This window comes from Myxine glutinosa, chromosome 9, assembly GCF_964187855.1.
Source record: "Myxine glutinosa chromosome 9, kmMyxGlut1.1, whole genome shotgun sequence".
In the NCBI taxonomy this organism is placed as follows: domain Eukaryota; kingdom Metazoa; phylum Chordata; class Myxini; order Myxiniformes; family Myxinidae; genus Myxine; species Myxine glutinosa.
Genome location: NC_136269.1, coordinates 104,266,572 through 104,281,618, shown reverse-complemented (window position 1 = coordinate 104,281,618; position 15,047 = coordinate 104,266,572).

Here is a 15,047-nt window from a genome sequence, read left to right as displayed (position 1 = left end):
ATTAAAAACACCTCACAGCCACGAAACACGAAATTAAAAACACCTCACAGCCACAAAACACTAAATTAAAAACACCTCACAGCCACAAAACACGAAATTAAAAACACCCCACAGCCACAAAACATGAAATTAAAAACACTTCACAGCCACAAAACACGAAATTAAAAACACCTCACAGCCACAAAACACGAAATTAAAAACACCTCACAGCCACAAAACACTAAATTAAAAACACCTCACAGCCACAAAACACGAAATTAAAAACACCCCACAGCCACAAAACACGAAATTAAAAACACTTCACAGCTACAAAACACGAAATTAAAAACACCTCACAGCCACGAAACACAAAATTAAAAACACTTCACAGCCACGAAACACGAAATTAAAAACACCTCACAGCCACGAAACACGAAATTAAAAACACCTCACAGCCACGAAACACGAAATTAAAAACACATCACAGCCACATAACACCAAATTAAAAACACCTCACAGCCACAATACACGAAATTAAAAACACCCCACAGCCACAAAACACGAAATTAAAAACACTTCACAGCCACAAAACACGAAATTAAAAACACCTCACAGCCACAAAACACGAAATTAAAAACACCTCACAGCCATGAAACACGAAATTAAAAACACCTCACAGCCACGAAACACGAAATTAAAAACACCTCACAGCCACAAAACACGAAATTAAAAACACCTCACAGCCACAAAACACGGAATTAAAAACACCTCACAGCCACAAAACACGAAATTAAAAACACCACTGCCACAAAACACGAAATTAAAAACACTTCACTGCCACAAAACAAGAAATTAAAAACACTTCACAGCCACAAAACACGAAATTAAAAACACCTCACAGCCACAAAACACGAAATTAAAAACACTTCACTGCCACAAAACACGAAATTAAAAACACTTCACTGCCACAAAACACGAAATTAAAAACACCTCACAGCCACGAAATTAAAAACACTTCATTGCCACAAAACACGAAATTAAAAACACTTCACAGACACGAAATTAAACACACGTCACAGCCACGAAACACGAAATTAAAAACACCTCACAGCCACAAAACACGAAATTAAAAACACTTCTCTGCCACAAAACACGAAATTAAAAACACCTCACAGCCACGAAATTTAAAACACCTCACAGCCACGAAACACGAAATTAAAAACACTTCACTGCCACAAAACACGAAATTAAAAACACTTCACTGCCACAAAATACGAAATTAAAAACACCTCACAGCCATGAAACACGAAATTAAAAACACTTCACAGCCACAAAACACGAAATTAAAAACACCTCACAGCCACGAAACACGAAATTAAAAACACCTCACAGCCACAAAACACAAAATTAAAAACACCTCACAGCCACAAAACACAAAATTAAAAACACCTCACAGCCACGATCCACGAAATTAAAAACACCTCACAGCCACAAAACACGAAATTAAAAACACCTCACAGCCACGAAACACGAAATTAAAAACACCTCACAGCCACGAAACACGAAATTAAAAACACTTCACAGCCACAAAACACGAAATTAAAAACACCTCACAGCCACGAAACACGAAATTAAAAACACCTCAGCCACAAAACACAAAATTAAAAACACCTCACAGCCACGAAACACGAAATTAAAAACACTTCACAGCCACAAAACACGAAATTAAAAACACCTCACAGCCACGAAACACGAAATTAAAAACACCTCACAGCCACAAAACACGAAATTAAAAACACCTCACAGCCACAAAACACAAAATTAAAAACACCTCACAGCCACGAACCACGAAATTAAAAACACCTCACAGCCACAAAACACGAAATTAAAAACACCTCACAGCCACAAAACACGAAATTAAAAACACCTCACAGCCACAAAACACGAAATTAAAAACACCTCACAGCCACGAAACACGAAATTAAAAACACCTCACAGCCACGAAACACGAAATTAAAAACACTTCACAGCCACAAAACACGAAATTAAAAACACCTCACAGCCACGAAACAAGAAATTAGAAACACCTCACAGCCACAAAACATGAAATAAAAAACACTTCACAGCCACGAAACACGAAATTAAAAACACTTCACAGCCACGAAACACGAAATTAAAAACACCTCACAGCCACGAAACACGAAATTAAAAACACTTCACAGCCACAAAACACGAAATTAAAAACACCTCACAGCCACAAAACACGAAATTAAAAACACCACTGCCACAAAACACGAAATTAAAAACACTTCACTGCCACAAAACAAGAAATTAAAAACACTTCACAGCCACAACACACGAAATTAAAAACACCTCACAGCCACAAAACACGAAATTAAAAACACTTCACTGCCACAAAACACGAAATTAAAAACACCTCACAGCCACGAAATTAAAAACACTTCACTGCCACAAAACACGAAATTAAAAACACTTCACAGACACGAAATTAAAAACACCTCACAGCCACGAAACACGAAATTAAAAACACCTCACAGCCACAAAACACGAAATTAAAAACACTGCACTGCCACAAAACACGAAATTAAAAACACCTCACAGCCACGAAATTTAAAACACCTCACAGCCACGAAACACGAAATTAAAAACACTTCACTGCCACAAAACACGAAATTAAAAACACTTCACAGCCACGAAATTAAAAACACTTCACTGCCACAAAATACGAAATTAAAAACACCTCACAGCCATGAAACACGAAATTAAAAACACTTCACAGCCACAAAACACGAAATTAAAAACACCTCACAGCCACAAAACACAAAATTAAAAACACCTCACAGCCACAAAACACGAAATTAAAAACACCTCACAGCCACGAAACACGAAATTAAAAACACCTCACAGCCACGAAACACGAAATTAAAAACACTTCACAGCCACAAAACACGAAATTAAAAACACTTCACAGCCACAAAACACGAAATTAAAAACACCTCACAGCCACAAAACACAAATTAAAAACACCTCACAGCCACGAACCACGAAATTAAAAACACCTCACAGCCACAAAACACGAAATTAAAAACACCTCACAGCCACAAAACACGAAATTAAAAACACCTCACAGCCACGAAACACGAAATTAAAAACACCTCACAGCCACGAAACACGAAATTAAAAACACTTCACAGCCACAAAACACGAAATTAAAAACACCTCACAGCCACGAAACACGAAATTAAAAACACCTCACAGCCACAAAACACGAAATTAAAAACACTTCACAGCCACAAAACACGAAATTAAAAACACTTCACAGCCACAAAACACGAAATTAAAAACACTTCACAGCCACAAAACACGAAATTAAAAACACTTCACAGCCACAAAACACGAAATTAAAAACACTTCACAGTCACAAAACACGAAATTAAAAACACCTCACAGCCACAAAACACGAAATTAAAAACACCTCACAGCCACAAAACACGAAATTAAAAACACTTCACAGCCACAAAACACGAAATTAAAAACACTTCACAGCCACAAACCACGAAATTAAAAACACTTCACAGCCACGAAACACGAAATTAAAAACACCTCAAAGCCACGAAACACGAAATTAAAAACACCTCACAGCCACAAAACATGAAATAAAAAACACTTCACAGCCACGAAACACGAAATTAAAAACACTTCACAGCCACGAAACACAAAATTAAAAACGCCTCACAGCCACAAAACACGAAATTAAAAACACTTCACAGCCACGAAACACGAAATTAAAAACACTTCACAGCCACGAAACACGTAATTAAAAACACTTCACAGCCACGAAACACGAAATTAAAAACACCTCACAGCCACGAAACACGAAATTAAAAACACCTCACAGCCACAAAACACGAAATTAAAAACACCCCACAGCCACAAAACACGAAATTAAAAACACTTCACAGCCACAAAACACGAAATTAAAAACACCTCACAGCCACAAAACACGAAATTAAAAACACCTCACAGCCACAAAACACTAAATTAAAAACACCTCACAGCCACAAAACACGAAATTAAAAACACCACACAGCCACAAAACACGAAATTAAAAACACTTCACAGCTACAAAACACGAAATTAAAAACACCTCACAGCCACGAAACACAAAATTAAAAACACTTCACAGCCACGAAACACGAAATTAAAAACACCTCACAGCCACGAAACACGAAATTAAAAACACCTCACAGCCACGAAACACGAAATTAAAAACACATCACAGCCACATAACACTAAATTAAAAACACCTCACAGCCACAATACACGAAATTAAAAACACCCCACAGCCACAAAACACGAAATTAAAAACAAATCACAGCCACGAAACACGAAATTAAAAACACCTCACAGCCACAAAACACGAAATTAAAAACACTTCACAGCCACAAAACACGAAATTAAAAACACTTCACAGCCACGAAACACGAAATTAAAAACACTTCACAGCCACAAAACACGAAATTAAAAACACTTCACAGCCACAAAACACGAAATTAAAAACACTTCACAGTCACAAACCACGAAATTAAAAACACTTCACAGCCACGAAACACGAAATTAAAAACACCTCAAAGCCACGAAACACGAAATTAAAAACACCTCACAGCCACAAAACATGAAATAAAAAACACTTCACAGCCACGAAACACGAAATTAAAAACACTTCACAGCCACGAAACACGAAATTAAAAACACCTCACAGCCACGAAACACGAAATTGAAAACACTTCACAGCCACAAAACACGAAATTAAAAACACCTCACAGCCACAAAACACGAAATTAAAAACACCACTGCCACAAAACACGAAATTAAAAACACTTCACTGCCACAAAACAAGAAATTAAAAACACTACACAGCCACAACACACGAAATTAAAAACACCTCACAGCCACAAAACACGAAATTAAAAACACTTCACTGCCACAAAACACGAAATTAAAAACACTTCACTGCCACAAAACACGAAATTAAAAACACCTCACAGCCACGAAATTAAAAACACTTCACTGCCACAAAACACGAAATTAAAAACACTTCACAGACACGAAATTAAAAACACCTCACAGCCACGAAACACGAAATTAAAAACACCTCACAGCCACAAAACACGAAATTAAAAACACTGCACTGCCACAAAACACGAAATTAAAAACACCTCACAGCCACGAAATTTAAAACACCTCACAGCCACGAAACACGAAATTAAAAACACTTCACTGCCACAAAACACGAAATTAAAAACACTTCACAGCCACGAAATTAAAAACACTTCACTGCCACAAAATACGAAATAAAAAACACCTCACAGCCATGAAACACGAAATTAAAAACACTTCACAGCCACAAAACACGAAATTAAAAACACCTCACAGCCACAAAACACGAAATTAAAAACACCTCACAGCCACGAAACACGAAATTAAAAACACCTCACAGCCACGAAACACGAAATTAAAAACACTTCACAGCCACAAAACACGAAATTAAAAACACTTCACAGCCACAAAACACGAAATTAAAAACACCTCACAGCCACAAAACACAAAATTAAAAACACCTCACAGCCACAAAACACGAAATTAAAAACACCTCACAGCCACAAAACACGAAATTAAAAACACCTCACAGCCACAAAACACAAAATTAAAAACACCTCACAGCCACGAACCACGAAATTAAAAACACCTCACAGCCACAAAACACGAAATTAAAAACACCTCACAGCCACAAAACACGAAATTAAAAACACCTCACAGCCACAAAACACGAAATTAAAAACACCTCACAGCCACGAAACACGAAATTAAAAACACCTCACAGCCACGAAACACGAAATTAAAAACACTTCACAGCCACAAAACACGAAATTAAAAACACCTCACAGCCACGAAACAAGAAATTAAAAACACCTCACAGCCACAAAACACGAAATTAAAAACACCTCACAGCCACAAAACACGAAATTAAAAACACTTCACAGCCACAAAACACGAAATTAAAAACACTTCACAGCCACAAACCACGAAATTAAAAACACTTCACAGCCACGAAACACGAAATTAAAAACACCTCAAAGCCACGAAACACGAAATTAAAAACACCTCACAGCCACAAAACATGAAATAAAAAACACTTCACAGCCACGAAACACGAAATTAAAAACACTTCACAGCCACGAAACACAAAATTAAAAACGCCTCACAGCCACAAAACACGAAATTAAAAACACTTCACAGCCACGAAACACGAAATTAAAAACACTTCACAGCCACGAAACACGTAATTAAAAACACTTCACAGCCACGAAACACGAAATTAAAAACACCTCACAGCCACGAAACACGAAATTAAAAACACCTCACAGCCACAAAACACGAAATTAAAAACACCCCACAGCCACAAAACACGAAATTAAAAACACTTCACAGCCACAAAACACGAAATTAAAAACACCTCACAGCCACAAAACACGAAATTAAAAACACCTCACAGCCACAAAACACTAAATTAAAAACACCTCACAGCCACAAAACACGAAATTAAAAACACCACACAGCCACAAAACACGAAATTAAAAACACTTCACAGCTACAAAACACGAAATTAAAAACACCTCACAGCCACGAAACACAAAATTAAAAACACTTCACAGCCACGAAACACGAAATTAAAAACACCTCACAGCCACGAAACACGAAATTAAAAACACCTCACAGCCACGAAACACGAAATTAAAAACACATCACAGCCACATAACACTAAATTAAAAACACCTCACAGCCACAATACACGAAATTAAAAACACCCCACAGCCACAAAACACGAAATTAAAAACAAATCACAGCCACGAAACACGAAATTAAAAACACCTCACAGCCACAAAACACGAAATTAAAAACACTTCACAGCCACAAAACACGAAATTAAAAACACTTCACAGCCACGAAACACGAAATTAAAAACACTTCACAGCCACAAAACACGAAATTAAAAACACTTCACAGCCACAAAACACGAAATTAAAAACACTTCACAGTCACAAACCACGAAATTAAAAACACTTCACAGCCACGAAACACGAAATTAAAAACACCTCAAAGCCACGAAACACGAAATTAAAAACACCTCACAGCCACAAAACATGAAATAAAAAACACTTCACAGCCACGAAACACGAAATTAAAAACACTTCACAGCCACGAAACACGAAATTAAAAACACCTCACAGCCACGAAACACGAAATTGAAAACACTTCACAGCCACAAAACACGAAATTAAAAACACCTCACAGCCACAAAACACGAAATTAAAAACACCACTGCCACAAAACACGAAATTAAAAACACTTCACTGCCACAAAACAAGAAATTAAAAACACTTCACAGCCACAACACACGAAATTAAAAACACCTCACAGCCACAAAACACGAAATTAAAAACACTTCACTGCCACAAAACACGAAATTAAAAACACTTCACTGCCACAAAACACGAAATTAAAAACACCTCACAGCCACGAAATTAAAAACACTTCACTGCCACAAAACACGAAATTAAAAACACTTCACAGACACGAAATTAAAAACACCTCACAGCCACGAAACACGAAATTAAAAACACCTCACAGCCACAAAACACGAAATTAAAAACACTGCACTGCCACAAAACACGAAATTAAAAACACCTCACAGCCACGAAATTTAAAACACCTCACAGCCACGAAACACGAAATTAAAAACACTTCACTGCCACAAAACACGAAATTAAAAACACTTCACAGCCACGAAATTAAAAACACTTCACTGCCACAAAATACGAAATAAAAAACACCTCACAGCCATGAAACACGAAATTAAAAACACTTCACAGCCACAAAACACGAAATTAAAAACACCTCACAGCCACAAAACACGAAATTAAAAACACCTCACAGCCACGAAACACGAAATTAAAAACACCTCACAGCCACGAAACACGAAATTAAAAACACTTCACAGCCACAAAACACGAAATTAAAAACACTCCACAGCCACAAAACACGAAATTAAAAACACCTCACAGCCACAAAACACAAAATTAAAAACACCTCACAGCCACAAAACACGAAATTAAAAACACCTCACAGCCACAAAACACGAAATTAAAAACACCTCACAGCCACAAAACACAAAATTAAAAACACCTCACAGCCACGAACCACGAAATTAAAAACACCTCACAGCCACAAAACACGAAATTAAAAACACCTCACAGCCACAAAACACGAAATTAAAAACACCTCACAGCCACAAAACACGAAATTAAAAACACCTCACAGCCACGAAACACGAAATTAAAAACACCTCACAGCCACGAAACACGAAATTAAAAACACTTCACAGCCACAAAACACGAAATTAAAAACACCTCACAGCCACGAAACAAGAAATTAGAAACACCTCACAGCCACAAAACACGAAATTAAAAACACTTCACAGCCACAAAACACGAAATTAAAAACACTTCACAGCCACGAAACACGAAATTAAAAACACTTCACAGCCACAAAACACGAAATTAAAAACACTTCACAGCCACAAAACACGAAATTAAAAACACTTCACAGTCACAAAACACGAAATTAAAAACACCTCACAGCCACAAAACACGAAATTAAAAACACCTCACAGCCACAAAACACGAAATTAAAAACACTTCACAGCCACAAAACACGAAATTAAAAACACTTCACAGCCACAAACCACGAAATTAAAAACACTTCACAGCCACGAAACACGAAATTAAAAACACCTCAAAGCCACGAAACACGAAATTAAAAACACCTCACAGCCACAAAACATGAAATAAAAAACACTTCACAGCCACGAAACACGAAATTAAAAACACTTCACAGCCACGAAACACGAAATTAAAAACGCCTCACAGCCACAAAACACGAAATTAAAAACACTTCACAGCCACGAAACACGAAATTAAAAACACTTCACAGCCACGAAACACGTAATTAAAAACACTTCACAGCCACGAAACACGAAATTAAAAACACCTCACAGCCACGAAACACGAAATTAAAAACACCTCACAGCCACAAAACACTAAATTAAAAACACCTCACAGCCACAAAACACGAAATTAAAAACACCCCACAGCCACAAAACATGAAATTAAAAACACTTCACAGCCACAAAACACGAAATTAAAAACACCTCACAGCCACAAAACACGAAATTAAAAACACCTCACAGCCACAAAACACTAAATTAAAAACACCTCACAGCCACAAAACACGAAATTAAAAACACCCCACAGCCACAAAACACGAAATTAAAAACACTTCACAGCTACAAAACACGAAATTAAAAACACCTCACAGCCACGAAACACAAAATTAAAAACACTTCACAGCCACGAAACACGAAATTAAAAACACCTCACAGCCACGAAACACGAAATTAAAAACACCTCACAGCCACGAAACACGAAATTAAAAACACATCACAGCCACATAACACCAAATTAAAAACACCTCACAGCCACAATACACGAAATTAAAAACACCCCACAGCCACAAAACACGAAATTAAAAACACTTCACAGCCACAAAACACGAAATTAAAAACACCTCACAGCCACAAAACACGAAATTAAAAACACCTCACAGCCATGAAACACGAAATTAAAAACACCTCACAGCCACGAAACACGAAATTAAAAACACCTCACAGCCACAAAACACGAAATTAAAAACACCTCACAGCCACAAAACACGGAATTAAAAACACCTCACAGCCACAAAACACGAAATTAAAAACACCACTGCCACAAAACACGAAATTAAAAACACTTCACTGCCACAAAACAAGAAATTAAAAACACTTCACAGCCACAAAACACGAAATTAAAAACACCTCACAGCCACAAAACACGAAATTAAAAACACTTCACTGCCACAAAACACGAAATTAAAAACACTTCACTGCCACAAAACACGAAATTAAAAACACCTCACAGCCACGAAATTAAAAACACTTCATTGCCACAAAACACGAAATTAAAAACACTTCACAGACACGAAATTAAACACACGTCACAGCCACGAAACACGAAATTAAAAACACCTCACAGCCACAAAACACGAAATTAAAAACACTTCTCTGCCACAAAACACGAAATTAAAAACACCTCACAGCCACGAAATTTAAAACACCTCACAGCCACGAAACACGAAATTAAAAACACTTCACTGCCACAAAACACGAAATTAAAAACACTTCACTGCCACAAAATACGAAATTAAAAACACCTCACAGCCATGAAACACGAAATTAAAAACACTTCACAGCCACAAAACACGAAATTAAAAACACCTCACAGCCACGAAACACGAAATTAAAAACACCTCACAGCCACAAAACACAAAATTAAAAACACCTCACAGCCACAAAACACAAAATTAAAAACACCTCACAGCCACGATCCACGAAATTAAAAACACCTCACAGCCACAAAACACGAAATTAAAAACACCTCACAGCCACGAAACACGAAATTAAAAACACCTCACAGCCACGAAACACGAAATTAAAAACACTTCACAGCCACAAAACACGAAATTAAAAACACCTCACAGCCACGAAACACGAAATTAAAAACACCTCAGCCACAAAACACAAAATTAAAAACACCTCACAGCCACGAAACACGAAATTAAAAACACTTCACAGCCACAAAACACGAAATTAAAAACACCTCACAGCCACGAAACACGAAATTAAAAACACCTCAGCCACAAAACACGAAATTAAAAACACTTCACAGTCACAAAACACGAAATTAAAAACACCTCACAGCCACAAAACACGAAATTAAAAACACCTCACAGCCACAAAACACGAAATTAAAAACACTTCACAGCCACAAAACACGAAATTAAAAACACTTCACAGCCACAAACCACGAAATTAAAAACACTTCACAGCCACGAAACACGAAATTAAAAACACCTCAAAGCCACGAAACACGAAATTAAAAACACCTCACAGCCACAAAACATGAAATAAAAAACACTTCACAGCCACGAAACACGAAATTAAAAACACTTCACAGCCACGAAACACGAAATTAAAAACGCCTCACAGCCACAAAACACGAAATTAAAAACACTTCACAGCCACGAAACACGAAATTAAAAACACTTCACAGCCACGAAACACGTAATTAAAAACACTTCACAGCCACGAAACACGAAATTAAAAACACCTCACAGCCACGAAACACGAAATTAAAAACACCTCACAGCCACAAAACACTAAATTAAAAACACCTCACAGCCACAAAACACGAAATTAAAAACACCCCACAGCCACAAAACACGAAATTAAAAACACTTCACAGCCACAAAACACGAAATTAAAAACACCTCACAGCCACAAAACACGAAATTAAAAACACCTCACAGCCACAAAACACTAAATTAAAAACACCTCACAGCCACAAAACACGAAATTAAAAACACCCCACAGCCACAAAACACGAAATTAAAAACACTTCACAGCTACAAAACACGAAATTAAAAACACCTCACAGCCACGAAACACAAAATTAAAAACACTTCACAGCCACGAAACACGAAATTAAAAACACCTCACAGCCACGAAACACGAAATTAAAAACACCTCACAGCCACGAAACACGAAATTAAAAACACATCACAGCCACATAACACTAAATTAAAAACACCTCACAGCCACAATACACGAAATTAAAAACACCCCACAGCCACAAAACACGAAATTAAAAACACTTCACAGCCACAAAACACGAAATTAAAAACACCTCACAGCCACAAAACACGAAATTAAAAACACCTCACAGCCATGAAACACGAAATTAAAAACACCTCACAGCCACGAAACACGAAATTAAAAACACCTCACAGCCACAAAACACGAAATTAAAAACACCTCACAGCCACAAAACACGGAATTAAAAACACCTCACAGCCACAAAACACGAAATTAAAAACACCACTGCCACAAAACACGAAATTAAAAACACTTCACTGCCACAAAACAAGAAATTAAAAACACTTCACAGCCACAAAACACGAAATTAAAAACACCTCACAGCCACAAAACACGAAATTAAAAACACTTCACTGCCACAAAACACGAAATAAAAAACACTTCACTGCCACAAAACACGAAATTAAAAACACCTCACAGCCACGAAATTAAAAACACTTCATTGCCACAAAACACGAAATTAAAAACACTTCACAGACACGAAATTAAACACATGTCACAGCCACGAAACACGAAATTAAAAACACCTCACAGCCACAAAACACGAAATTAAAAACACTTCTCTGCCACAAAACACGAAATTAAAAACACCTCACAGCCACGAAATTTAAAACACCTCACAGCCACGAAACACGAAATTAAAAACACTTCACTGCCACAAAACACGAAATTAAAAACACTTCACAGCCACGAAATTAAAAACACTTCACTGCCACAAAATACGAAATTAAAAACACCTCACAGCCATGAAACACGAAATTAAAAACACTTCACAGCCACAAAACACGAAATTAAAAACACCTCACAGCCACGAAACACGAAATTAAAAACACCTCACAGCCACAAAACACAAAATTAAAAACACCTCACAGCCACAAAACACAAAATTAAAAACACCTCACAGCCACGATCCACGAAATTAAAAACACCTCACAGCCACAAAACACGAAATTAAAAACACCTCACAGCCACGAAACACGAAATTAAAAACACCTCACAGCCACGAAACACGAAATTAAAAACACTTCACAGCCACAAAACACGAAATTAAAAACACCTCACAGCCACGAAACACGAAATTAAAAACACCTCAGCCACAAAACACGAAAATAAAAACACTTCACAGCCACAAAACACGAAATTAAAAACACTTCACAGCCACGAAACACGAAATTAAAAACACTTCACAGCCACAAAACACGAAATTAAAAACACTTCACAGCCACAAAACACGAAATTAAAAACACTTCACAGTCACAAACCACGAAATTAAAAACACTTCACAGTCACAAACCACGAAATTAAAAACACTTCACAGCCACGAAACACTAAATTAAAAACACCTCAAAGCCACGAAACACGAAATTAAAAACACCTTACAGCCACAAAACATGAAATAAAAAACACTTCACAGCCACGAAACACGAAATTAAAAACACTTCACAGCCACGAAACACGAAATTAAAAACACCTCACAGCCACAAAACACGAAATTAAAAACACCTCACAGCCACAAAACACGAAATTAAAAACACTTCACAGCCACAACACACGAAATTAAAAACACCTCACAGCCACAAACCACGAAATTAAAAACACTTCACAGCCACGAAACACGTAATTAAAAACACTTCACAGCCACGAAACACGAAATTAAAAACACCTCACAGCCACGAAACACGAAATTAAAAACACCTCACAGCCACAAAACACTAAATTAAAAACACCTCACAGCCACAAAACACGAAATTAAAAACACCCCACAGCCACAAAACACGAAATTAAAAACACTTCACAGCCACAAAACACGAAATTAAAAACACCTCACAGCCACAAAACACGAAATTAAAAACACCTCACAGCCACAAAACACTAAATTAAAAACACCTCACAGCCACAAAACACGAAATTAAAAACACCCCACAGCCACAAAACACGAACTTAAAAACACTTCACAGCCACAAAACACGAAATTAAAAACACCTCACAGCCACGAAACACAAAATTAAAAACACTTCACAGCCACGAAACACGAAATTAAAAACACCTCACAGCCACGAAACACGAAATTAAAAACACCTCACAGCCACGAAACACGAAATTAAAAACACCTCACAGCCACATAACACTAAATTAAAAACACCTCACAGCCACAATACACGAAATTAAAAACACCCCACAGCCACAAAACACGAAATTAAAAACACTTCACAGCCACAAAACACGAAATTAAAAACACCTCACAGCCACAAAACACGAAATTAAAAACACCTCACAGCCACGAAACACGAAATTAAAAACACCTCACAGCCACGAATCACGAAATTAAAAACACCTCACAGCCACAAAACACGAAATTAAAAACACCTCACAGCCACAAAACACGGAATTAAAAACACCTCACAGCCACAAAACACGAAATTAAAAACACCTCACAGCCACAAAACATGAAATTAAAAACACCACTGCCACAAAACACGAAATTAAAAACACTTCACTGCCACAAAACAAGAAATTAAAAACACTTCACAGCCACAAAACACGAAATTAAAAACACCTCACAGCCACAAAACACGAAATTAAAAACACTTCACTGCCACAAAACACGAAATTAAAAACACTTCACTGCCACAAAACACGAAATTAAAAACACCTCACAGCCACGAAATTAAAAACACTTCACTGCCACAAAACACGAAATTAAAAACACTTCACAGACACGAAATTAAAAACACGTCACAGCCACGAAACACGAAATTAAAAACACCTCACAGCCACAAAACACGAAATTAAAAACACTTCACTGCCACAAAACACGAAATTAAAAACACCTCACAGCCACGAAATTTAAAACACCTCACAGCCACGAAACACGAAATTAAAAACACTTCACTGCCACAAAACACGAAATTAAAAACACTTCACAGCCACGAAATTAAAAACACTTCACTGCCACAAAATACGAAATTAAAAACACCTCACAGCCATGAAACACGAAATTAAAAACACTTCACAGCCACAAAACACGAAATTAAAAACACCTCACAGCCACGAAACACGAAATTAAAAACACCTCACAGCCACAAAACACAAAATTAAAAACACCTCACAGCCACGAACCACGAAATTAAAAACACCTCACAGCCACAAAACACGAAATTAAAAACACCTCACAGGC